Source organism: Diadema antillarum, unplaced genomic scaffold (genome assembly GCF_040938485.1).
Source record: "Diadema antillarum isolate AM-2024a unplaced genomic scaffold, OU_Dant_1.0 scf00000060, whole genome shotgun sequence".
NCBI classification, from domain to species: Eukaryota; Metazoa; Echinodermata; class Echinoidea; order Diadematoida; family Diadematidae; genus Diadema; species Diadema antillarum.
Window position 1 is genome coordinate 3,495,301 of NW_027270949.1, and position 24,580 is coordinate 3,519,880.

Sequence of the window (24,580 nt, forward strand, 5' to 3'; positions counted from 1 at the left end):
CATTCTACTTCTACTTCTGTCATGTCTTTTACGAATGGAGAAAGTGGAGAAAATTTATGACTTCTTGGTGGGAACTGGTTTTCAGTCAGTCCCAACTAACGTCTTACGTGGAGTGAAAGTTCCGTTAAAGAATAACTAAAATAAAAAAAAGTGAAAAAAGAGCAAATAAGATGAATATGAAACAGATGAATAGGACTACGTAAAACAGTTACAAATGAGAAATCAAGATATTGAAATTAGTATCTAATATGTATGTATGATGCTAACTGTTGATTATGTACACTTGAAAGAAAAATCTAGCTATGTTATAGTCTGTAAACTTTATAGGAGCATCAAAACATGCAGTGTTATTTGGATGGTATCAAGCATCGCTCTGCATGTAAGGTGACAAGAGTTGGAAGGAGAACGAAGTTGCGATTTGTTTTTCTCTTGATTTTGTCAAATTGTGATATACACGCCAGGTAGAATTATCCTCTTATCCACACATCATCTTTCCAAAAGCAGTAGCGTACCAATTATGATCTAAGTTGCTAGAAACATAGGCATAAAGGTTAAAAAATTTGCTTTTTAGCACATTCCTAGAAGATCTGTAAAAATTGTTGCACAATGCATACTACAGGTATATCTTTACGCTGTCACAGTTATTTGGCAGTACAGAGTGAAAAGCATACGCATTTTGATGTGTTTGATGTTCAAGCTTTGAATTGTACAGCAAGGTCATTTCTCTCAAAATGCGCAAGAGATGTTTAAAGTGCATTACATCATGGAGTTGTATAGCAGCTGCGTGTTTACACGAGCAATTTCTCGTGATTTTTTATTTTTTGGTCGTAGATGTGAAATGTCAGTGGTACGTCACAAGTGAAAAAAAACAACAATAGCTTGATAACTGTGTATTGTGTGTGGTCATGGATTTGACTGTAAGTCGTTGCACTATAAGATGAAAAAAGATAATAATATGTCATTTAGTGGAACATGTCAACTAAATTTACAATGCTCATCTAAGCAAGAAAATAATCAGAGGGGTGAAGATTGAGGTGTGCATTTCTTCAATTTTCTTCAATACTATTTCTTTACACTTTAATGCTGATTTTGTCGGCAATTACATTGAAAGTAATGTTTAATAACTAATCATCAAAAAGATGAGTCGGTCGTTTCAATTACATGCATGTTCTTCTTGATATTATGGAAAAGTCTATTGCCGTACTGTGATATTGTACTTTGATTTCTAATTTGTGGGTATAACTTAAGATTTTGAGTAAATCGGCAATGTGAATTGACATTAATTGGATCAACTCAAGCATTCCTTACAATTATGTGACAGAATTTATATTTTCGAGTGCTTTGTTCAATTTGCAAAGCACTTTCTGCCTGGATAAATAATTATTTTTGTGCTGTTTGAAACGAAGCTGTATTGGATATTATGTAACAGAATTTCTTCTTTTCGACTGCTTAGATAAATGTGCACCATAAATGTGCACATGTGAATAAATCAACTTGTGTGTGTGTGTGTGTGTGTGTGTGTGTGTAAAACGAAGTTGTATTGTCATGATCACGAAGACTTGTACTATCGTATAATAAAGATGATACTATGAGTATTTATTGTCTTTATATTTATGAAGACAGAAATGTGGTTTCTTTTTCACTGAGAACATAGTTATGACACTGTGACAACGACAAATATTTAGTCAAATACAATCGTTGACCACTTATATAATAATCTATTTGTACAGTTTAATGCACATATGCATACACACGTAAATACATGCAATTACTACTATCACAATTGCTTGTAATCATATTATTGTCTTTAAATACTGTCCAGATGAAAATGTTCGTTAAGATGTCAGTTAAGATTGTTGAAAATTAAGATAATGAATAATTAAGATTAAATCTTTAAATCTTAAATCTTTAAATCTTTAAATACTGTCCAGATGAAAATGTTCGTTAAGATGTCAGTTAAGATTGTTGAAATTTAAGATAATGAATGATTAAGATTGAAAGTTAAGATAATGTTCTAACCGCTGACATAATGGAATCGTATTTCATGGCTTATTCTCATTATACAAAGGTGGTCCCTTCGATGAAAATGTTCGTTAAGATGTCAGTCAAGATTGTTGAAAATTAAGATAATGAATAATGAATCGTATTCTATTGCTTAATTCTCATTATACAAAGGTGGTCCCTTTACAGAGAGAGGCTTTTCCAGGCTTGTCCGACATAGCACAAAAACAAAAAATTGAATGCATGCAAGCTGGGGTCCATTAGGCTCGAATGATGTCCTTCTATGCCCTCAGAATAAAACAAACAAACGGGGGCCGTTGCTTGGATTCAGGATAGGAGGTTACGCACAGCGTGTGTTTGAGATAAATGAAGTGCAATGCTGGGTTGTGGTTGGTGTGGGTGTCTGTGTATGTAAGTTTGCGTTATGGTGGTGTGTTGTGTTAATAACGGGGGCAAGGTCTTATAATACTTGATAATAGCGTTGGGTGGTGTGTGTTTGAGATAAGATGTTGGGTGTTGTGTGTATTGGTGTGGGTCATCGTGATGGTCAATTATCATGGTTTTTGGAGAGCGTTTGTGATACACGTCCACTCATGGCGACCACCAGGGAGAATTCCGCCCGACCATCCGGGGGGTGCATTTCTTTTATTGACTTCTGAACGTTCTGCATGACTGATCAGAAGTGGTAGTCTCTTCTTGCCAGCCACTAGTGTGAAAACAAGAGACGATTGAAGGAGACAGCATTTGCTTATTATACGATAATCTTGAAAAACAACTGGTAAGTGGAGACTAAGCTCTTACTACGATATAAATGAATGTCCGCAAATGCAATGTAGTGGCACCATAGACTATTAGCCCCATTGGAATTTTAACCTTAAGACGCCATTAATTGTGTATGAATGGTCCTGGAGTATTAAAGTAATCTTATCCTTGCCAGCTGCCTTTATAAACACGCAGAGACAAACGAATTCCAACTACAGCTTTAGCACACTAAGGACAATCTTATGCAAGCGGATTGCATTACAAACTAAAGGAGACCGCGTTCTTGTTCGTGGTCTGGGATACCAAATACCCCCACAATGTAAAGACTACAATCGATCGTCAATACCCCCACCCTCTTCCTATGGTTTCATGACATTGTCGTGAATTCTGACACCGGATGACGTCTCCCATAGTCGTCTAGGGTTTAATGATGATCAAAAATTTGTATACAAATGTAGATGGTCGACGGTTCAAGACTGATTTTCTTTTGGAATTTCTGGAAACGACTGCGGCAAACTCTCAACGAATTCTTCTGCACTTCCGTTTATTCAATGACAACAACCAACACAGCAGGAAAAGGCACATAAACAAGAAAGAAGGAAATTTCAATGGAATTACGCAATGTAATTATTCAATAACTTATGTCTTAATTTGTATTTGAAGGTCGACAAAGACAAACAACCTGCGAGTTCTATGGGGAGATCGTTCCAGTACTTGGGAAGGGAATTGGGAAGGGGAAAAAAGAAAGAAAGAAAGAAAAAAAAAGAAATTAAATCTTAAAGGTGCGGAATCCGAATGTGGATGATGCAACCTTTGCATCCTTTGGGATTCTGAGGTATTCAAGATGGTTGCCCAAAATTGAAATTCCCATTTCCTTCTCATGGAGAAAAAAAAAATCGAAAATTTAATTGTTTCAACCTACTTCAAGGGTGCTGAATCCGAGCCTTGATGAAAAACAAAAAGCTTTTGCATACCTCAGGTTTTTGAGTTATCCAAAATGGCCGTCAAGAATTGAAATATTGATAAAGTATTTCCTTGTAAAAATATGAATGAATTGGAAACAAATCGATGGTTTCACCCTATTTCAAGGATGCTCAATCCGAATCTGGTTTATGCAACTCTTGCATTATGGAGGCTTTTGAGATATTTAAAGGAGACCTCCGGATGATTATCAGATTTTCACATATCGTCGGTTGCGAATGATAAGGGCGTTAAGTTGCCACAAAACCCATAGTGTTCAAGATCACTTAACGCCCTTCTCATTCTCAACAGACGATATGAACAATTGGTTATAACTACTTGGTAGCTTGTTTCAGAATTTGTAGCGATGATGACGAGGAATAGGAGTGTTTTCAAAATTTATGACGAATCACAATGAACAAGAATGATGACATGGCAACCTCAATACAATAATGCATGAGTAGGGGCTCAAGGAAGCAGAACAAAAGAATTAAACATGCATAATTCTACACAGGTAAACTTGTAAAGCACGTTATATTGAAATGGATTACATTGCTACATTTCTGAATTGTGTGAGGTTCCTATGTCATCATCTTTGTTCGTTCTTGGTTTTTCAGAGCATTGTTTGTTTTTCTTTCTGTTCAAGAACCACAATAAATTTCTCTAGTGTATACATGGAACTGATGATTTATATACTACTTGATGTGAAATTATGAAAATCGTCTGAAATGCCCCTTTAAAATGGCTGTCAAAATGGATATAAGAATACTGAATACGTCAAAAAAATCTCGGATGCAGGAGTTGCATCAATCATTTGGATTCAGCACCCTCGTAAAGTGTAACAACATTAATGTCGTATTCATTTATACACAATTTCTAGGAAATATAAACTTAAATGGGAATTTTTCTTTTTGGCAGCAAACTTGGATTTAGAAGAAAAAAAAAACACCTCCTCATTGATACAATACTTGCACCAACCAGATTCGGATTCAGCACTCTCGAAATAGGACAAATATATAAATTTATTCTCTTTTTTTTTAACGGAAAGACTTTATATCATAATTTCAATTTTTGGCTACCATTTTGGATATCTCAAAAACCCTCAGGGATCAAAAGTTGTCATATTCACTTTCGGATTCATCACCCTCGAAATAGGTTAAAACCATCAAATCTTTTCAACTTTTTATCATCTAAAAGTTAATATACACAACCCTCGAAATACGGTACAACTTAATTTTCCTGTCCGATTTTTCACCATTCATAAGAAAATTTCGGAATTTTGGCGGCCATATTTGCGGCCTTCTTGAATATTTCAAAAACCCTCAAGGATGCAAGAGTTGCATTATTCAGATTCGGATTCAGCACCCTCGAAATAGGGGAAAACCATCAAATAACATCGGGCAGACAGGTGAAACAAGGTTAGGCCCAAAATCTGACTTGGCACCAGACTATATTCCTTTCATTTTTAGATACGTCTACGACCCACGCATATGTTCCATATCTCCAGGAGACTCTGTGCGTACGTTGGGGGGAACCAGCGCACCCCCTCTTCACCTGTCGAATGACTTTCCTACAGAATCCTCCTATCAAGATTTTCATTTGGATTCTTGGGATCAGCGCACTTATCGGAAACTCCTCCGTAATTGTTCAGAGACTGCGAATCAAGTTTTCACATAACAAGGCCAAAGTCCAGTCCGTCCTAATTTTGAATCTTGCAATCTCTGACTTCTTAATGGGAATCTACCTCCTGATCCTAGCCATTATGGACATCGTAATTTCGGATTCCTACTTCTGGGAGGGGCGGGCCGAAGAGTGGCGACCCAGCAGCATTTGTCAGGCGGCGGGCTTCATCTCTGTACTCAGCAGCGAGACGTCAGTTTTCTTGATTACCATCATCAGCCTCGAACGAGTCATTTGCGTTCTCTTTCCGTTCAGTGAACATCGCCTTTCATAGTGTAAAATCAGCTCGTGCGGTTGAAGGAGCGACCTGGGGACTGGCCCTCCTCCTGAGCATCTTTGCTGTTGTACTGAATTACCTCAACCCCGACGCTTATGGACTGAGTGACGTTTGTGTGGGCCTGCCATTGATTCGCAAGAATTCTGGACACAATAGCATCGTTGACGAACGCACATTCGCTCAGATTGGTGTTGCGCGGTATGCCACCGTTGCGGCGGCATCGGAGTCAACTTGGCAGTTTTCCATCGTCCTGTTTCTTGGAGTCAACTTCTTTTGTTTCTCCGTCGTACTCATCACTTACATCATCATTTTCATCTGGGTGCGGGTTACCAGGAACAAGGCGGGACGCAGAAACAGTGAAGGAGCTGAAATCAAGATGGCTGCTAAGATGTCACTCTTGGTCGGTACGGACTTCTTTTGCTGGATGCCTATCATCATTCTAGGAATACTAGTCCAGAGTAACATTGTCACACTCAGCTCGGACGTCTACGCCTGGCTAGTGGTCTTTGTCCTACCTATTAACTAATCAATTAACCCTTACCTGTACACAATGGTGGACGCCATGTCTCGTAAACAGAAATTCAAAGAAGAAAAAAAACAAGCCTTCAAGATTCACCGCATCCTAATTCTTCTGTTACAATTACGGCTTTGGACATTCTGGCAGTGGATAAAGTTGAACTCTTTTCTAATCATTATGTGTACATTATTTTTTAATTAAAAGAAAGAGACGGGTAAAGAAGGGAAAAGGAATCATCAGTAATGGAAAAATATTTTTAGGCACATGAGACACCCTACGACGTGTATGAAGACTACGATAAATTATGTTGAATACATCATTAACGCTTCTTTAGTATGAGAAGGTAATAGAACCTCGAACTGACATACCAAGTACTGTGTATTTTCGGTGTGTGTATGGGATAAAAAGAAATAAACGAACAAAGTTTCAATAGTCTAATTAAAATCGATACTACGTGCAGGAAATTTGTACAAACTCCTGAAACGTTCTCCTTGTTCTCTGATTTATAAGAACTACTTCACGCAGTGAGAACAGATTATAAACACCTCGTTCACAGACGTGTGGCCATCACTTAAAAAGGTTCCGTGAAATCCAAATGCATATTAATTTGTGTTGACTTATAATGCCCTCAACATGGGTCTGTATAGGGCAATTATCCCTTGAGCAATTGCCCCGGCCCCTTCCTCTGGCCCTAATTATAATCCTAATCCTGAACTTAATCCTAACCCTGACCCAAACTCCTAACCTTAAACCTCATCCCAACCCTAATCTTAACGCAATAAACCTTACTACTGACCAGTATTTAGCCGCGGGGTAATTGCCCTCTGGGGGTAATTGCCCGGATACGCCTCATCACCACTTTTGCGGTGAAACGAATCTCTAGAAACATTCCATATAGTTTAACGATTTTTTTCTTCTATTTTTCTTCAGATTACTCTTTTGTTAGTCACATTGATAATACAGAAACATGCAAGTTATGCTGAGTTGAGGGGAAGGTGCATTCCAATGTCTCTTGTTAAACATTTCAGTACTTTAGCAATGATTGACAGATGAGGTCATCTGAGGAATACTGGTTTCGAAAGATTTCTTTTTTTTTTTTTTGGCGTTCCCAAGTAATCTGAAGAAAAATAGAAGAAAAACTTGTTAAGATTATGGTATGTTTCTAAATAGATATTGGTTTCACCGCAAAAGTGATGTTGAGGGTATCATAAGTCCACGCAAATCAACATGCATTTGGATTACAGGGGCCCTTTAATAACTTTAAGTTGGTGAGACTGTCTGGTTTTCAATCAGTCCCAATTCTCGGTATCACCAATACCTAGGTTCGGTGCGCAGAGCAGCGTTTTACAGGCATTATGGGATACTCATGCACAGGGACAAACTTGTCCCGCTTTTGACTGCATAATTATGCACTCAGGTCACGTCCTGTCTTTATCCAGGGGTAGTTTTGGTTGAAGATTTCTTCGCTTTCCATCATGTGACCAGCACACTGAAGCCTTGCAGTTGTGAGCCATGACTTTAATGACCGCAAATCAGTAAAATTTAGAAATTCTCAACTCTTTTAAAGCTGAATTATAGCCAAGGAAAAAAAAAAGGAGTAACAACGTAAAAGCAGACAAATAACTCCATTGAATCGTATGAGAACTGGGACGCGCGCGAGACAACCGGAAGCGACAATATAACCAAGGAATCCCACAGTGCATCTGTGACAGGGCTCTTCAGCGTGCACATAATTTTTCTGCACATAAAGCGATACCAAGAATTAACGCTCCTCATGGAGTGAAAGCTCGTTAAAAACTAACTGAAATAAAAAAAGAATGAAGAGAAGTGCAGATAAAATGTATTTCAACTGATGAATGCATGATAAATTCCAAGAATATTTCATAAATATGTATGATATTCACTGATGGTTATGTAAACTTAGAAGAAAACCCAGCTAGTCTGTAAACTTTATAGGAGCATCAAAACATGAAGTGTTATTTGGATGGTATTAAGCACCACCCTGCATGTAAGGTGACTAGAGTTGGAAGGAGCACGAAGCTCGCATTATTTGTTTTTCTCTTTATTTTTCCAAAACTATGATATAAACGGCTGGTAGAATTATTATTACACTTATCCACACATTATCTTGCCAAAGACAGTGGCGTTTTCTCGAAATCTGCAGAGACCTATCTAGTGCATTATACAATTTATACGAGCCATTTGCCATGATATTTTTCCTACGGGTAATACAATATCAGTGGTACGTCACAAGCACAAAAAGAAGGAAAGAAAGAAAAAAAAACTTGATAAACTCTTCATCTTGTTCATGTGTCTTCACGGATTTAACTGTAAGTCATTGCACTATTATTAAAAAAAAAAGATTAGTGTAATATTTCAACGAAATTTACAATGCTAGTTACAGCAATTATACTGAAAACGATATTTTGTAAGACTACTGAAGAGTTTGTTTGCAAAAACCGATAAGTCCATTTTTGAAGATTTTGAAGTACGGTATCTGTCATAAAGTATAAGATAATACCTTTTAAATGATATATTGGTCACTAGTATAAAATAATACCTTTTAAATGATATATTGGTCACTACACATACAGGTACATTTTTGAAGTTATGGTCAAAAGAAGCACAAAATTTCTTATTATTCCCTTTATTTTTCTTGACCTTTGATCGCAAATATCTCCATTTGACAAATATGGACTTATCGGTTTTTGCAAACAAACTCTTCAAGTAATTATCAAATAGATGAGTCGGTCATTTCAATTACATGTACAAAAGTTGTATGACCTTCTTGGTATGGACAGATCTATGATGTTTGATGTCTAATGTGCGGGTATGACTTCAGATTTTGAGTATACCGGCTGCATGAATTGAGATTGATTAGCAATCCTCGACCTGATCTCAAATATTGCTCACAATAATATGATTATGTGACAGAGTTTCTTCGTTTCGGGTCAATGCTTTTTTATAATTAAATATGCACCGTACTGTTTGCATGAATAAATAATATAAACTTCTTGTGAGTAGAAATGGATTTCTGTTGTCTTTATCACGGAGACTTGAACTGTAGTCAAAATGATGATGTCATGAGTGTATAATTACTTGTAATCATATTCATTTCAGAACATAGTATTTAAGCCTATATACATATGGCCAGATTGCTGTCAAAGAATTCGTTGCTGACTAAAAGTTGTTCTAATTGATCAAATTGTTGCTCTGATGGCATCGTATTTTATCGCTTATTCTTATAATTGGGATCTATTAATTTTGATTATTCAACGTTTATGCATATTCTCACTTCAAAGGTTAACCCTTGATGTCCTATCAGCCAGAGGCTTTTCCCAGGACTGTCCGACATAACAACAACAAATGCATGACTGAGGGGGCAAAAAATGGGTCTAGTGCAATTACCCCCTGGGCAATTACCCCAGACCCTTCCCCTGACCTCAACCCTAATCCTAATCCTGAACCTAATCCTAATCCTTAACCTAAACCAAATCCTAATCTTTACTCTGACCTTATTACGAACCAGATTGCCCTCGGGGGGTAATTATCCTGGCACGAAAAAAAAAAAAAAAAAAAAAAAAAAAAAAAAAAAAAAAAAAAACCTCACGTGTATTATTAAAGGGACTGTACAGTATTGGTTGAGGTGAGGGATTCATGTTTTGAAAATTCCTAAGTGAGATAATGAGAAACCTCTTATGAAATATGAAAGAACATGTAATTTTAAGAAGGATTCAACGTTTATTTGATGAAAATTGGTTTTCAAATGGCTGAGATATCCAAAAAAGTGGAAAAAATAAAAGGCGACAGGCCAAAACTCTATTAGTATCTCTTTGTTTCACCTTGTTTTTGGATATCTAAGCCATATCAAAAGCGATTTTCATTAAATAAACTTTTCATACCCCTTAGAATTGCGTGCTCTTTGACATCCCATAGAGTGGTTTCTGAATATCTCGCAAAACGTTAAAAGCTAAATCCTCGCCTCGACCAGAACTGTTCGAGCGCCCGGTACACGTACCGCACACCCGCCTGCCTATCATGGGACTTGGGGTCGCTTACGCTTTGTGGGCCCCAACACCCAAAGAGAAATATGGATTTAGTAAAAGGAGCAACATTTAATAGTAGAACACATCAGTGAAAGTTTGAGGAAAATCGGACAATCGATGCAAAAGTTATGAATTTTTAAAATTTTTGTGTTGGAACCTCTGGATGACGAGACTACTAGATGTTATGACAACAATATAGAGAAAATAATAAGTGAATTCCACAAAAAAAAAAAATCACTTTTCTAGCACAATGACAGAGCACTTGACTAGCAGCTTTCAGAAAGTTTATAGATTCTGAATGTTTTTCCTCATGAGGTCAACGCCACTTTCGAGTACTACTGCAGTTTGTGTGATTTTACTTACACCCTTCTTGCTTGCTCTGATGACTGAGCGCTTTATAGCATGTGAAAACTCTATACGATTGTTCAGGGAGGTCCCCTCCCTGCTGACATTTTCTTTCTTCAGTAAGCAATGATGAAGAGGAAGAGAAGGAGGCAGGAAGGCAAACGAGCTTTTGAGAAGAGTGGAAGGAATGTCTTTGTGCTGTGAGTTGAAAGTATTTGCGACTCAAAAAATCGTGATTGAATTATTATAGCACATATGAGCAGGAAGAATAACAAAGCACTTAGTGCTCTTAAATAGCTTCTCGACCATTTTGTACAATTACTTGAGGCTCGAACGAGAGGATGCATTTTCATTTGGGAGGAGAAAAAAGAAGAGAAAAGCTGCTCGAAAGCTTTCTTGCCCTTCCCCCACTTCTCTGATAAAAATCCCTTTGAATTTCATATATAGATTTCCTAAAGTTTTTGAATGTTTAAAGATATAACTGCTGAGTTTCTTTTGTTGTTGTAACGAATAAAAGAAAATGATGCTGTCACGTCCACTATTGTCTGGTGCGTTCAAAGAAAATCATCAATGGCTGATTAACCAGTTAGCAGGGTCCATTATTTCCCATTCATCAATGTCCCATTCGTAGGATATGAGCTGCAAGTTTCAATTCATTGTCGACGCCTTTCTTTTAAAATGCATCAAAGGAAGAACAATACAGGATGATTTCAATACTATTGGATTGTACACACGGGCTCTGAAACTCATCCATGTACCAAGTCGGTTATTATCAGTATTAGCTCCCCAGTCGTTTGTGAATGAAAAAGAAATTGCTGCGTGTATAATAATCTACATCTAAACATCTAACCGTGTAATAATAATCTCATTTAACCCTATTATGTGTCTAGTGAGTGCTGGTTGGCACTGGAGACATCAAAGTATTGAACACACTGTCCAAAGTCTCTGGCACAGAAAGGGTTAAAGAACTTCTATGTAGTTTTAAGCTTACTATGGTTGTTGGTCCTCCGTAAGGATCATTGGCAGAACTAGTCTCTCATTAGACCAATGCCATTCTGATAGACCTAATTATTGTTCAAATCTGCTTGTTGTTGAAACTGCAAATTCGAGAATTCCCAACAATTTGTTATTCTTTAACTATAACTAATCTTTAGTGTGTTTATGATGATGATCATGTCTGTTTCAAGGAACAGTCCCTATTATAGCATGAAGTGGTTGGAAGAGCAAGAAATATAGATGGTACTTGTTTTTCTTTAACACAAACAATGAACTAAATCATTCACTTGACATTCGAGATTAACTTTGTCACGTGATATTATTTCTGCTAATTCGTATAACAGAGAAAGTTATACTCGTAAAACACTTTTTGTGTTTTATTTTCAGAACTTTTAAGATAACTTGTAAGTTAGCAATGCCGAAGGAAAGAAAGATCTTCTTTTTTTTTTCTTTGGATCCGTACTTGGATCTCCCTGATGTGAGGGGAAATTCGTGAGTTGCGCATTCAACGATGCCCCCCACATTGATGCGCTGTTTGTACTCGCTTGAGTGGAAGATTATAGCTTTTTATTCTGCGATATGTTTTGAGTTTGCTGCTATGTCCTACTCAAGTGGAAAATATCTCAATCCATTCTAGCTTAGTGCAGGTAAGAGATTGGTCCAACCCCCTCTCACGTTATATGCTAATAAGGAGAGTGAAAAGATAGCAAGGATAAGAACATACTTGCTGCCGAAAAAGGCGCTCTGACGAAATTGCGGTGCACCAGCGCGCGGGCGCAATCCAAACGTATAAAAAGATCTTCATGAATAAGATCGCCTCGTATTGGTATTTTAAGTCAGCCGAAGTTGCAGGGCAACCGTCGTTAAGGTTCATAAGACTCTGCTGAGATCCTCCTCTCACCCCGGTGCGATGGGAAGCCCACTCCTTGTCTGTCGCCTGACACTTATCAGCCTCGTCCTCGGCAATCACATTCGTGGTATGATTTACAAATTATTTCTACTTTCCTACTTTCCAAATCATTACTTTCTACTTTCTATTATTCTAAGAAAGATCGAACTTAATATGTAGGCCTATATCTTTAAAACTCTGAGATTCAACGAATAAAACCCTGCCTTTATCAACTTGTTCTTTTTATTTCTTCGTAAGCAATGCCGGTGCGACTTAGGTTATGGATATGGATTCTGGTGGATAAAGCTGGGATTATCTATACTGCTTTTCAGATTGGACGATTATTAACAATGACACCACAGAATAAACTTTAAATGTCAACTAAGCCGATGTTATAAATACACGTTAAGGTGCAGGCACGTTTTATAAAGCGTTACACTGATTCGATGGATCCATCAAATTGTGTCGCATATCATGTACATGTGTTTCTTTTTATCCGTACATACACTCTCCTTATTTCCTATCCTACTTACAAACAGCCAGAAATACTACTGATATAGGTGACACGTCAGAGTAGTCACTTTATTTTGAATTGAATTGAACACGTTTTATTAAAAATCATGTCTGGCAGCCAAAGGCTGAATTGCACATGTTTTACAACCATAGTTATTAAAACAGACAGATTATTTCGGTGCTCTGTACAAACAATGATATAACGACATGACATAAAAAAGAACAAATATTACAGTGGCTACATGTGTTAAATCACAAGAAGTGATCAATCTATGAGGGTACCTGATCAATCTATGAGGGTACCAGCCCAATCAATTCTGAATTTGCTTTTACAAAAACGAAAAGAAAAAGGAGATAAAAATTATCCTGTCAACATGGCAACACTGCTCAACACTGAATAAAAAAAATAATTACTATTACAACTGATAATGAAATCAGTGAAGGTACCAGCCCATCAATACTCGGATTACTTTTTCAAAAAGAAAAGAAAAACGAAAAAAGAAGAAATGAGGAAAAGGGGAAAAAAATTCACTGTCAACATATCATTACACCACTAGTCATTAAAAAAATAAAATTACTATTTCATCTTCATATATCAATTTTGATTTAAAAAAGAAAAATCACACCTAAACATCACATTAATCACGTGTGCCAAATTTCAATAAAATAAACAATATTTCTTTCTTTTCTTTTAAACAATTATTATCATCATGACAGCTTATCCTTCAACATAAATAAAGCATATCTTTTAGGCCTACATATCAAAAAACTACATCTATCAGAAAAAAAACAACTATATCTCAAATCAAAAATCTGAAATGAAAAAGAGATCAACTCAATCCATACTCATTGTTTTTCTTTATAAAAAAAAAATGCGGTTACCATAACAAAACAATATTCGAAATAAAAAGGTAAAAGCGAAATCTACCCGTCTCTGCTATAACAATCATAAAAATTATGGCTCAAAAACTGATAAATCAGTTAAATCCTCACTATTACTTCATAAATACCAAATATCCGGTTATTTACTCAAATCCGCAATATATTTTTCTATTACAAACAATATCATATCAAAAACAACACAGACAAATAGACTGATGAACAAACAAACCTAAAACGGTGATGGATATTTTGATAATGATCAAAGATAGTATTTTGGCTGATGTTCAAGTTCAAGTTCAAGTTTATTTCATATTTCCACTTTCTCAGTGATGGGATTACAAAATGATTGACAATAAAACAAAAGTACAAAATATATACAACCATATCTTATGTTTGAAAACAAAAAGACAAACAAACATGACACACAAATATAAATGGTCGTTATCATCTGAGGATATCACAAATAAATGTCAGAAATATGATGGGGCTTACATAAAAGCAATGATGCTTGTAAAAACTGTAGGTTCCCGAATTTATAGGCGTGAAATTATAGGGAGAACGGACATGTTTATCTCGACCAACTTAAATTGTACCAGTGCAAAATCAGTATTAAAAAACGAACTATCGAACCACATGAATACTTTAGTATCGCTTTTACGAGACTGTACATATTTCGCCGTGTTTACACACACACACACACAAAGTGCTATAACGGTATCGTTAAATAGCTTGGAGCTGCAGACAAAGACAAAAGACTGGGGGTATTAAAAAAAAAATGTTGCTAAGAGCCTGGTAGTGTCTATCCACTAGTACAGCCGTTTTAGTTTGCGTTTGAAGGTGAATAAGGATAAGGAAGAAGTAATATCTTGAGGGAGGTCATTCCAGTATCTGGGTCCAGTAAACATAATTGTTTTCTTTGCAAAAATAGTGCGAGTACGGGGAAGGTGATAAGGGTCACTCTGACGAGTGGGGTAGCTATGAATAAAGCGATTTCTTTTGAACATGTGAATAAAATCAGATGGTAATTCATTAGTTGTTAGTTTATACATTAAAAAATTCCAAGATTATAATAAAATAGGTCTGGAATTTTCAGAATTCTGTTTTGATGAAAAAAACAGTTGGTATGAGCAAAATATCCGGTGTGGTTTATAATTCTTATTGCAAGCTTTTGAATACGAAGAAGGGAATCTAATAGTAAATTGATTGCATTTCCCCGCGCCAAAATTCCATAATTAAAGTGTGGAGATATTAAAGAAGAATATATACTCTGCAAAATATAAACAGGGAACAAATGTTTAAGCTTGTTTAAAATTCCAATATTTCTGGACAAAATTTTACTTACAAAATTAATATGAGTTTTCCAGGATAATTCTCGGTTAATCCAAAGCCCTAAAAACTTTGCGTTATTGACCTGCGTTAAACATACATCATTTATTTTGATCTCATGTGGGACAACATTCAAAGAATTACTGAATACCATATAATAAGTTTTTTCTATATCCAGGGATAATTTGTTGGCATAAATCCAGGATTGCACAGACCTAAGCTCAGTATTCATCATATCAATTAATGTATTAGGGTCTCGATGTGAAAAAAAAACAAACTTGTGTCATCAGCAAAACAAATAAATGATAAAACTGGCGAAGATTTTTGAAGGTCATTTATGTATAAAATAAATAAAAGTGGGCCCACGAGGGAGCCCTGTGGGACTCCACATGAAATAAGTTTTAACTGCGAATCATAGCCGTTAATGTTAACAAATTGCTTTCTATCAGTTAAGTAACTCTTAAACCATTCGAGAGGTGGCCCGCGAATTCCATAATGATACAGTTTAGAAAATAAAATTTCGTGATCTATCGTATCGAAAGCTTTAGAGAAATCAAGAAAAAGCTGAAAATTATCTATAGCATGAGCTACTTTGTCTATAAAAGTAAATAAAGCATGGGTTGTGTTATAATGTTTTCTGAAACCAAACTGAGAATCTGATAAAATATTATGATTTGTGAGAAATTTCAATAATCGCGTGTAAACTAACCTTTCAAGGATTTTAGAGATTGAAGTCAATAACGAAATTGGTCGGTAATTATTCTCCAAATCTTTCTGTCCCTTCTTAAAGATAGGGACAACTTTTGCAACTTTCATTTTATTGGGGACTTTACCATTAACTAGAGATTGATTAAAAATGTATGTTAAAGGAGAAATGATTTGATTCAAAACATTTTTTAAAAGAAAATTTGTAATTCCATCATATCCTGAACTTTTTTTTATCGTTTAGATTCTTGACGATATCAACAATTTCTTCTTCAACAATAGGTTCAAAATATATTGATTGAGGATTCCTATTACGTAGATATCTGTGATATTCAGTTGGGGATTTCGGGATTTTACTGGCAAGATGTGGACCAAGACTTGCGAAGGAACACTAGATTCATAGTTAGTGGTCAAAATATTCATAAAATTTTCAAATGCTAAATCAGTATCGCTTTGAGAGTATACAGTGGACCAATCTTCTGAACTTAATTTCTCCCTAAGTTTATTGAGGTTGGATTCAGACATTACACGAATACCCGGATTGTGGGTGTGAGAAACATTAGCAGTCATAAAATTTGACACAAGGGCATAGATTGGAAAATGATCAGTGACGTCAGAAACTATTATGCCAGATGTGATGTCAGAAAATAAGTCATTTACAAAAATGTTATCAATAAGAATAGATACATCATCGGTTATTCGAGTCGGTTTTCTTGTAAGGGGAATAAATGATTTCGACAACATAAGGTTCAGAAAATCTGCGCACATAAGATTATCATTGTAATTAAGAAGATTGAGGTAAAAGTCACCCATGACAAAACATGTCTTACTATCAAAATAACTACTCGAAATAAGGCCGCAAAATAACTCTAAAAATTCAGCAGGGTTTGAACTGGGTGGTCGATAAATCTCCCCAATTATAATATTACCTTTATTTAAAGTTTTGACCTCAATAAATACACTCTCAAAAACTTCTGACATCACGCTATATTTTCCAAAAAAAAAAAAAACACAATCTAAATTCTGTGACACATAAAATCCGACTCCTCCTCCTTTCTTCCATGTTCTATTATTTGTTATGAGTCTAAAGCCGTCTATTGTAAGCAGCGAAGAGAGTGATGTCTCCTTTAACCAAGTTTCACTGAGCCCGATAATATTATATTCGGTTTTTAACGTGCTCAAAAAAGAAAGAAATTGATCAAAGTTTTTATTTAAGCTTCTGATATTAAAATGTGAAATAAAAAGTTGAGTTACGTCATTATGAGTGAGTGAAAGAAGTGCATCCTCTGTGTGATAGTGAGTGAATACATTTTGGACTGCGGCATCGTTACAGTCGAAATCTAGTCTTAATTCAGAAGTTTGCATATTTAAGAAAGTGACGATGTCGGAATCTTCGCCCTCTTCGCTGTTTACTGAAATTACTGGTGTCATATCAGCAAGTGACTGAGGATAAAGCATGCTAACAGCAGCGGCGTTCGAGTTAACAGTGGTATTTGGATTCATCATTGTGCATGGTACAGAATAGGTGAATATAAAGATAGGCTGTTAACAGAAAATAGGTGCTCAAAAATACATCTGCTGTTGGATTTTAAAGGAAAATAGGTGAAAGAACATTTACCCTGATAATAGACAGTTATAGAATGTTCAGTTTCCGTACGCAAAACAAGGCATGTCAAAAATTCAACGGTATCTGCGTGAGCATAATGCGTAGGGAATGTGGTTGTTACTAGTCTATAGGAGGGCACAATTGCACTGAACAGTTCAGAGAGGTAATTGCAAAGGCAAACAGACAATAAATTATTGGGGGTGGTCGAAAACACCGTAGAAACACATTTGTGTAAACACAAGGATAACATTTTGCTCAGGGTAGGTGGCAACTTACATAAGGGAGTCAGATACACCAGGGTGACACATTTTTGCATAAACATTAATAACAAATTTCTGAGAGGAGTCGGAAGCACCGTGGTAATACATGATGTGTGTATGTGAGTGTGTGATCTGTGTTTTCGTCCTTAATTCCAAAAAGAAAATCGTTATACTTATTGGCGTCACTGTCAAATCGTCCATTAATCTTAAAACACCGGAGTGGTTATGAAAAAAGAGAGCAAGAGAGCGGGACAGACATATTCAAAGTGAGCGAACGAGAGAAAGTAAACCAATATTCACTGAAACAATAATTGTTTTCTGAGTCACGGTTTACTACATTATTTTCATTTAGAAACGAAATTTGTTACGAAATACTGATTGCTAAGTCTTTAATCATATTATCTATTATAGCCCATGAAAGATATCAATCTGTTTTATCTAAATTACTCAAAACGCTTTATTCCATCCAATTTAATCAAATTGTCACACTCTGGTCAGATATACTTGCCAAGAGAGACTATAGGAGACCATTATATAGGATGCATATTAGATGCATATTATTCCATCTGCTCAAACAATCTTAATTACTGGATTCCGTTTATAGGAATTAGGCCATTAAACACTGGAAAGAACAAAAATCAGTATAGAAAGCAGAGCATAAAGCATATGAACAAATTATTCCTACCAAAACCTTAAAAAAGAAAGTAAAACGGACATTATTATTTCCCAAACAAACAGATTAAAACAATCCACCACAACAAGAAGATAAAAATACTTCTCTCGCAACTACGAAAAAAACACGATTTTTCCACCTCGTACAAATGTATTTCTCTAAATATTACACTACGTTTATTAATTTGACAAGGAATTTAGCTGTGTGTGTGTGTAGTTTTTTTTTTTTTTTTGCGGTAACCTCATCTTTTTTTCCTGCATTTCCCTATATTTACATTGTGCTTCTTCTTTTTTTATTCTGTTTTACGTTTTGTACGCTTGAAGTCTAAAATGCATTCTGAGTGCATATTGTTAATGTCCGAAGTATTTCAATATGGATCCCTAGATCAGCCGGTTCACTCATAAAACGACTTTACACGCTTTTTGTTACAAATATAGACAAATAGAATGAGAATGAGAAATATTAGAAAATAGAATGAACCTTGATGCGTTTAGCCACGTTGCTGTTCGTGGCGAAATGTATTTGCATTGACAAAATGTATTTTTCATAGACTTTAGAAATAACGATCAACATGTATTTTCATCTGGATCAATTGTGGCATTTTTGCACGTCACGCATCAGTATCAATACTTATGTTCGTTTGATTTTTTCCCCATCATTCAAGTGTGCGGAGCATCGCTTTATTAGCCATTTAGGACAAAATATATCCGATATTTCTCAGAAATTGCTTCTCTCATAAAGAAACAACAAGGATTGGTGCTTTGACCGTTTGCCAGAAGCCTAGACCCCTAAAATGAACTATGAACAAACGTATGATTCTTATGTTTTTGCCGCAGGAGGCTGTGGGCAGTGTGAAGGTTTTCGTCATACTTGGAGCATCTCTTCACCAAACCTACCCGACAAATATCCACCGGACTTCCGAGGAGAATGGTCAGTTACAACTTCAGAAGACGAGCCGGTAAACTATGAATGATTTCTTACTACACACACACATGTACACACACACACACACACACACACACACACACACACACAAACACACGCAAAGATCGCTGTGTACCTGCCTCCCCCCCCCCCCAAAAAAAAAAAAAAACAGACAAATGTATGTGAGGTATATTGTGAGGTATACCCACACATCAACTTTATTACCACATTGTATATCGCTAGTCGAAGCCTGTTAGGTGTAACCAATTCTATTAACTGTAGTGTCAATGAGGGGGGGGGGGGGGGGGTTCGGGTTATTGCTGTTGTTTATGAAGTAGCTATAGAGAAATTGTTCGATAGATAGCCCGACTAATAAACTGAAAGACAAAGACTATTGGGGTTAAGCAAGATGCTTTCAAAACTTTGACAGTTTAAGGGGAATGAAACCTTAACCAATATAAAATCAAGAAATATTAGTAGAACATATCTGTTCTTTGAGGAAATTCAGACAATCGCAGTGATCCGCAAGTTATGAATTTTTGAAACTTTCGCATCTCCGCATCGTTTGAAAAAGAACACTATAAGAACTCGTGATAAAAGCAATGATAATGGTTGCTATTTGTATAGCAAACAGGTCCTGATGCCTTTTGCTACTCGTGGCGCTTCAAAAAAAAATGTCACAGTAGGTCAAAGATATTGCGAACTTATAACTAAAATCCAATATCTATTATTCGTTTATTGTTTTCATTTTTCTAGCGTCATGAAAGAGCACTTGGAATACCCCATTTCAGAAGGTAGTAGGGATAATGTTATCCTCGACATATCAGTAAAAAGCAGAGGGAATGCGTACTTTTCCATAACTATGCTCTTTTTTTTTCTTTCCATGGGCATGAAATATATAATTTTGACCAACAATGAAAGCAACTTGTATACGCGTTGAGTCGTACATAAGGGGAATGCACGAAATACAATAAAGACAATTTCGACGATTGGACACATTCTGTCATGTCTATTGAATATGAATGATTAGCTGACGGATTTTTTTTCCTTTTTAATGCCATTATTTTGATCATGTCAAGAATGAAGTTCTGTAAGCTTTGTCTTTTTAGTGGGTCTCTCCATTTTTTGAATTTTGGGTATTGTTTACTTCCCTCTGATCACTTCAGTTTTCATGAAAAATCCTTGTAAGGTTCCACAATTATTGTACTCTTTTCATTTGACATAGTTTTACTCGCCTTGTTCTCTGTTACCACAATAGTGATGTCTATAATTATGTTTTTGTCGAAAAATAAAATAAAGAATTGAATTGAATTGAATTGAATTGAAGTTTTCTCGTTCAAGAATCTATGAGCATGACATGCAGGCTGATCACAGCGCAGAGATATAATAATGCTTTGAAAGGTGTGTTATGTACTTGATATGAAAACGGTGCAGTTCTTCTCGAAAGTTTCATATCACTCACATTCGAAATTATGCTCACCTATCCATTTTACCCCCAAGTCCTAACAATTGGTTCACTACAAAATTCTCATTGTTTAAAATATAAATCTGTAGGTATTGGAAAATTAGTTGCTTCTGTTTTCTTGTCTAAAGCTCCCAACTCCAGAACATTATCGTTTTCTTCATTTCTCTCAACTTTTCCTATTCTGGTTTCCCCTAATTCTTGTCCGGTAGTTTCGTTTGTGTCTTGTTAGGCCTCTAATATCATATAGGTTTTCCCGGGCAATTTCGCACTTTTTTTTTCCAGTCTAATTCCATATTGCTGTATTCAATTTAACAAAATGTAGCGTAGATGGCCTGTTCGGTATTTCAATTTCATGATCTCTTCATTCAAATTCATTTTGGACCATTCAGATTACCTTTGAACTCATTCTAATTAAAGTTTTTTTCAACTGAAATTCGTAATACTACCACCATTTCGTTATTCATTCATTCAATTTAGAATGATATAGCACGTGATCACGTACATGCTGCGCTCGTTCATTCGAATTCATTTTTGGGCATCCAATCTAACATCTTTTTCCGTCAATTTACCACACATGTTTATGGTTTGGTTCTTTATTTTTTTCATCATATTTATTGTTTTGTAGGCATCATTACATTTCATATTTTCGTATTCATTTCAGAGATTTTGGCAACAGTTTAGCTCCCCAGTTTTTTCAGTGTGATTATTGAGTCTCCCAGTCCGAAAATAGTGCATGTAGTCACAACATATCTTGCCGTTGAGCGCTTTATTCTGAGTGTGTCGGCCAGTTCTAGGAAGTCCAAGGTTATGATCCTCAAATGTTCCTATGATTCTTTCTCTATCTTCTTGAGATATACGTCTGTATCTAACTATTGCTGTCATGAATGTAAGAAGATGAAGTTAATCTGTCGTATTGATACATGTAGGCCTATAAATACATGCATGAAAGAAAAGGGGCGTTACCGAACAACAAACTCGAGTTATATAGGGTCAAAAATATGATACTTTAACTGCTTAACAGTGTGTGGATGAAACAAAAGTCACACAAAAATACACGTTTAAATGTTCTCACCGTTTCAAAAAAAAGAAAGATGTAACATGACGTACATTTGAATGAAAATGTTTGGAATTTGACTGCCCATTAGCGAAATTGAATGACTCAAATACTACCCTTTTCAGCGAGTGATGGCGAATTTGAATGAACGTAGAGTCTAGCCAATTTGAATGCCCTTTTTATGAATTCGAAATCCACATGTCCAGATTTCATTGATGGAAATGCTAAATAACGCACAAGTTGCAATTTTGAAAGACAGACTGTGCGATAACGAGGTTTTTGCTCAATTGAAGGAACCTTCTATCAAATGGACTGACAAAAGTTCGAAATTGGCCTGGAAAACCATACTATATCCCCCACATGTGTTGTCCTCCTCGGTCAAATGACATTGAAAATGAAGAATTTGTTTGCAGACCATTTTTGAAGATTTTGAAGTACGGTCACTGTCATAAAGTACAAAATAATACCTTTCAAATGATATATTGGTCACTACATATAAAGGTATATTTTTGAAGTTGTGGTCAAAAGAAGCAAATATTTTTTTATTATTCTCCTTGTTTTTCTTGACCTTTAATCGCAAATATCTCCATTTGACAAATATGGACTTATCGGTTTTTGCAAACAAACTCTTCAAATACTCGAAAGATCATGCTATTTATTTGATTTTTTATTTGATTTGATCTAATCTATTGGTTTCTGTATCATCATCGTACATGCATGTACATGTACAGTTGTATATACGCATACATAAACATAAGTTGTTAGCAAAATTTATTCTATGTGTGTGGTTCGTTCCTTCAGTTAAGAATGATAGAGAACTGTAACAAACCAAAATGTCAAGAGGCCGTTATCCAAGTCAAACGAATAATTATTGCTTATCGATAACAGTCTCCTCCACTTGAATGCTTTCAGAATTACCATGAAATAATCATGTACGTATCATTCACATAATTTCTATTTCTTATGAGTACTCTTGTTTATATTTTCATGTGAAATGTTTGATTTTGTCATACTGATTTCTTTCATACAAGTGGAGAAATAAAACTGAATGAAACTCAAATTGCATTCCACTTCAGCTTCTGATACGAGTGAACATGCTGGAGATCGAGAGAATGTGGGACAAACTCACCCTTAACCACCAGACCAGACTTCGTGGTAACATCAGCACGTTGGAGCTGGTTAGCGGGAATGTGACGTCACTGATTCTACCGAGTGGTGGAGTCACAAAAGTTAAGTTTTGGAGTGACGTCATGAGAGAATTTGCTGGTTTCGACTTGGATTTTTATTCGTTTTCCCATAATGGTAAGTATGATCATCTCGTTTATTTGTTCATTTGTGAGTCTTGACTGTGTTATAATGATGTACTATGGTATATTACCATAAATTGTACTATTTTTGCGGATCTTGCGAAGACTAATTTTAAGATAAAGATTCACATCTTCATGGAGCCTTTTAGTGTGATAGTGTGCCATCAGGTGCCATCGTGTGACCTTCTGTAGACATCAATATTGCCTCGGCTAGTGATCGGTTGTTAACCAAGTTCGGGGCCATGATTATCGTGAGAAATTATAATTCCAAATATTAGTATGACCATCTAGATCTTGTGTCAATTTCGGGACAATGTGACGTCACCTTTAAGTGTCTCCTGGCACATCCGATGAAAAGCGAAATAAACTTCTCGTGTTCAACCAATATTTCAACTGATATAGTAATTCATCTTATAAAATGGGCTTTAGAATCTCTACAATCTGATTGGTCATTATGCATTGATTTTCACTGATCCACACTTAGCCATGGTTCCAGTAAAATCCGAATGCATGGCTCAAGCCGTGTACAGTGTTGTAGTTTAGGCCTACTAGACGCATAATGGGCAAAAAGTTTAATTTCATGTATTTACGGGCCCATTTTATAAACGGATCAATGATAATTGGATGCTCTCATTTAACTTTCATGACTTTGACACTGTTTAAACAGTTCCAAAGTTAAACTCGCGCATCCCAATTCTCACCTATCCACTCTGTCCTGTGCATCATTTTTATAATGACAGAAAATGCGATGACAAAGTTTCGCCGCTATCATGAAAATAACCACATCTTACATTACGCAAATGGTAAAAATGGACATAAAACACCCGTCAGCTTTGACAGAACAAAATGCTTTATTAATACACCAGAGACAATAGGAGGCGCTGTTCTAGATGACTTCATATGTTTGTCGGGACTACAGACGATCAGGTCGATTGCCAGGTGTGATCTCGTCATAGACTGTCACGACTTTTCCGACGAGGTTGGATGCGGCAGTGAGTACTTATGAACTAATTTGTATAGCACATGTGCACGTTGGTACAGATGACCTTTCTTTTTTCCTCAGTCGGTTTAATAAGCACTTCACTCCTTTTCAATGCAACATAATGAGTACGGATATAAACTTGACCCGACGAAACAAATTATAGAATTCATGAATAAACAAAGGATGACCTCGCGTATTAAGACTAGGTGAATGATCCGTCAATCAACCCGGGGGGGGGGGGGGGGGCATCCATTTCATTGTTTTGTATTGAATGCATCAAAATATGTTTTTATTCATATTGCTAAATATGACCCACATCGTACAAGCTTTGATTTTTAGTGGGTTCCTCATATTATAGTCAGTTATACGTCCTTATACATTTGTGTAATTTTGTTTCAAACTGATAGTTG

At 36.0% G+C, this 24,580-nt stretch overlaps 1 pseudogene; it reads left to right on the forward strand.

The window, feature by feature from the left end:
• Positions 1–34: 34 nt before the first annotated feature.
• On the forward strand, positions 35–24,194 carry LOC139716041 (G-protein coupled receptor GRL101-like; annotated as a pseudogene).
• The last annotated feature ends 386 nt before the right edge of the window (positions 24,195–24,580 follow it).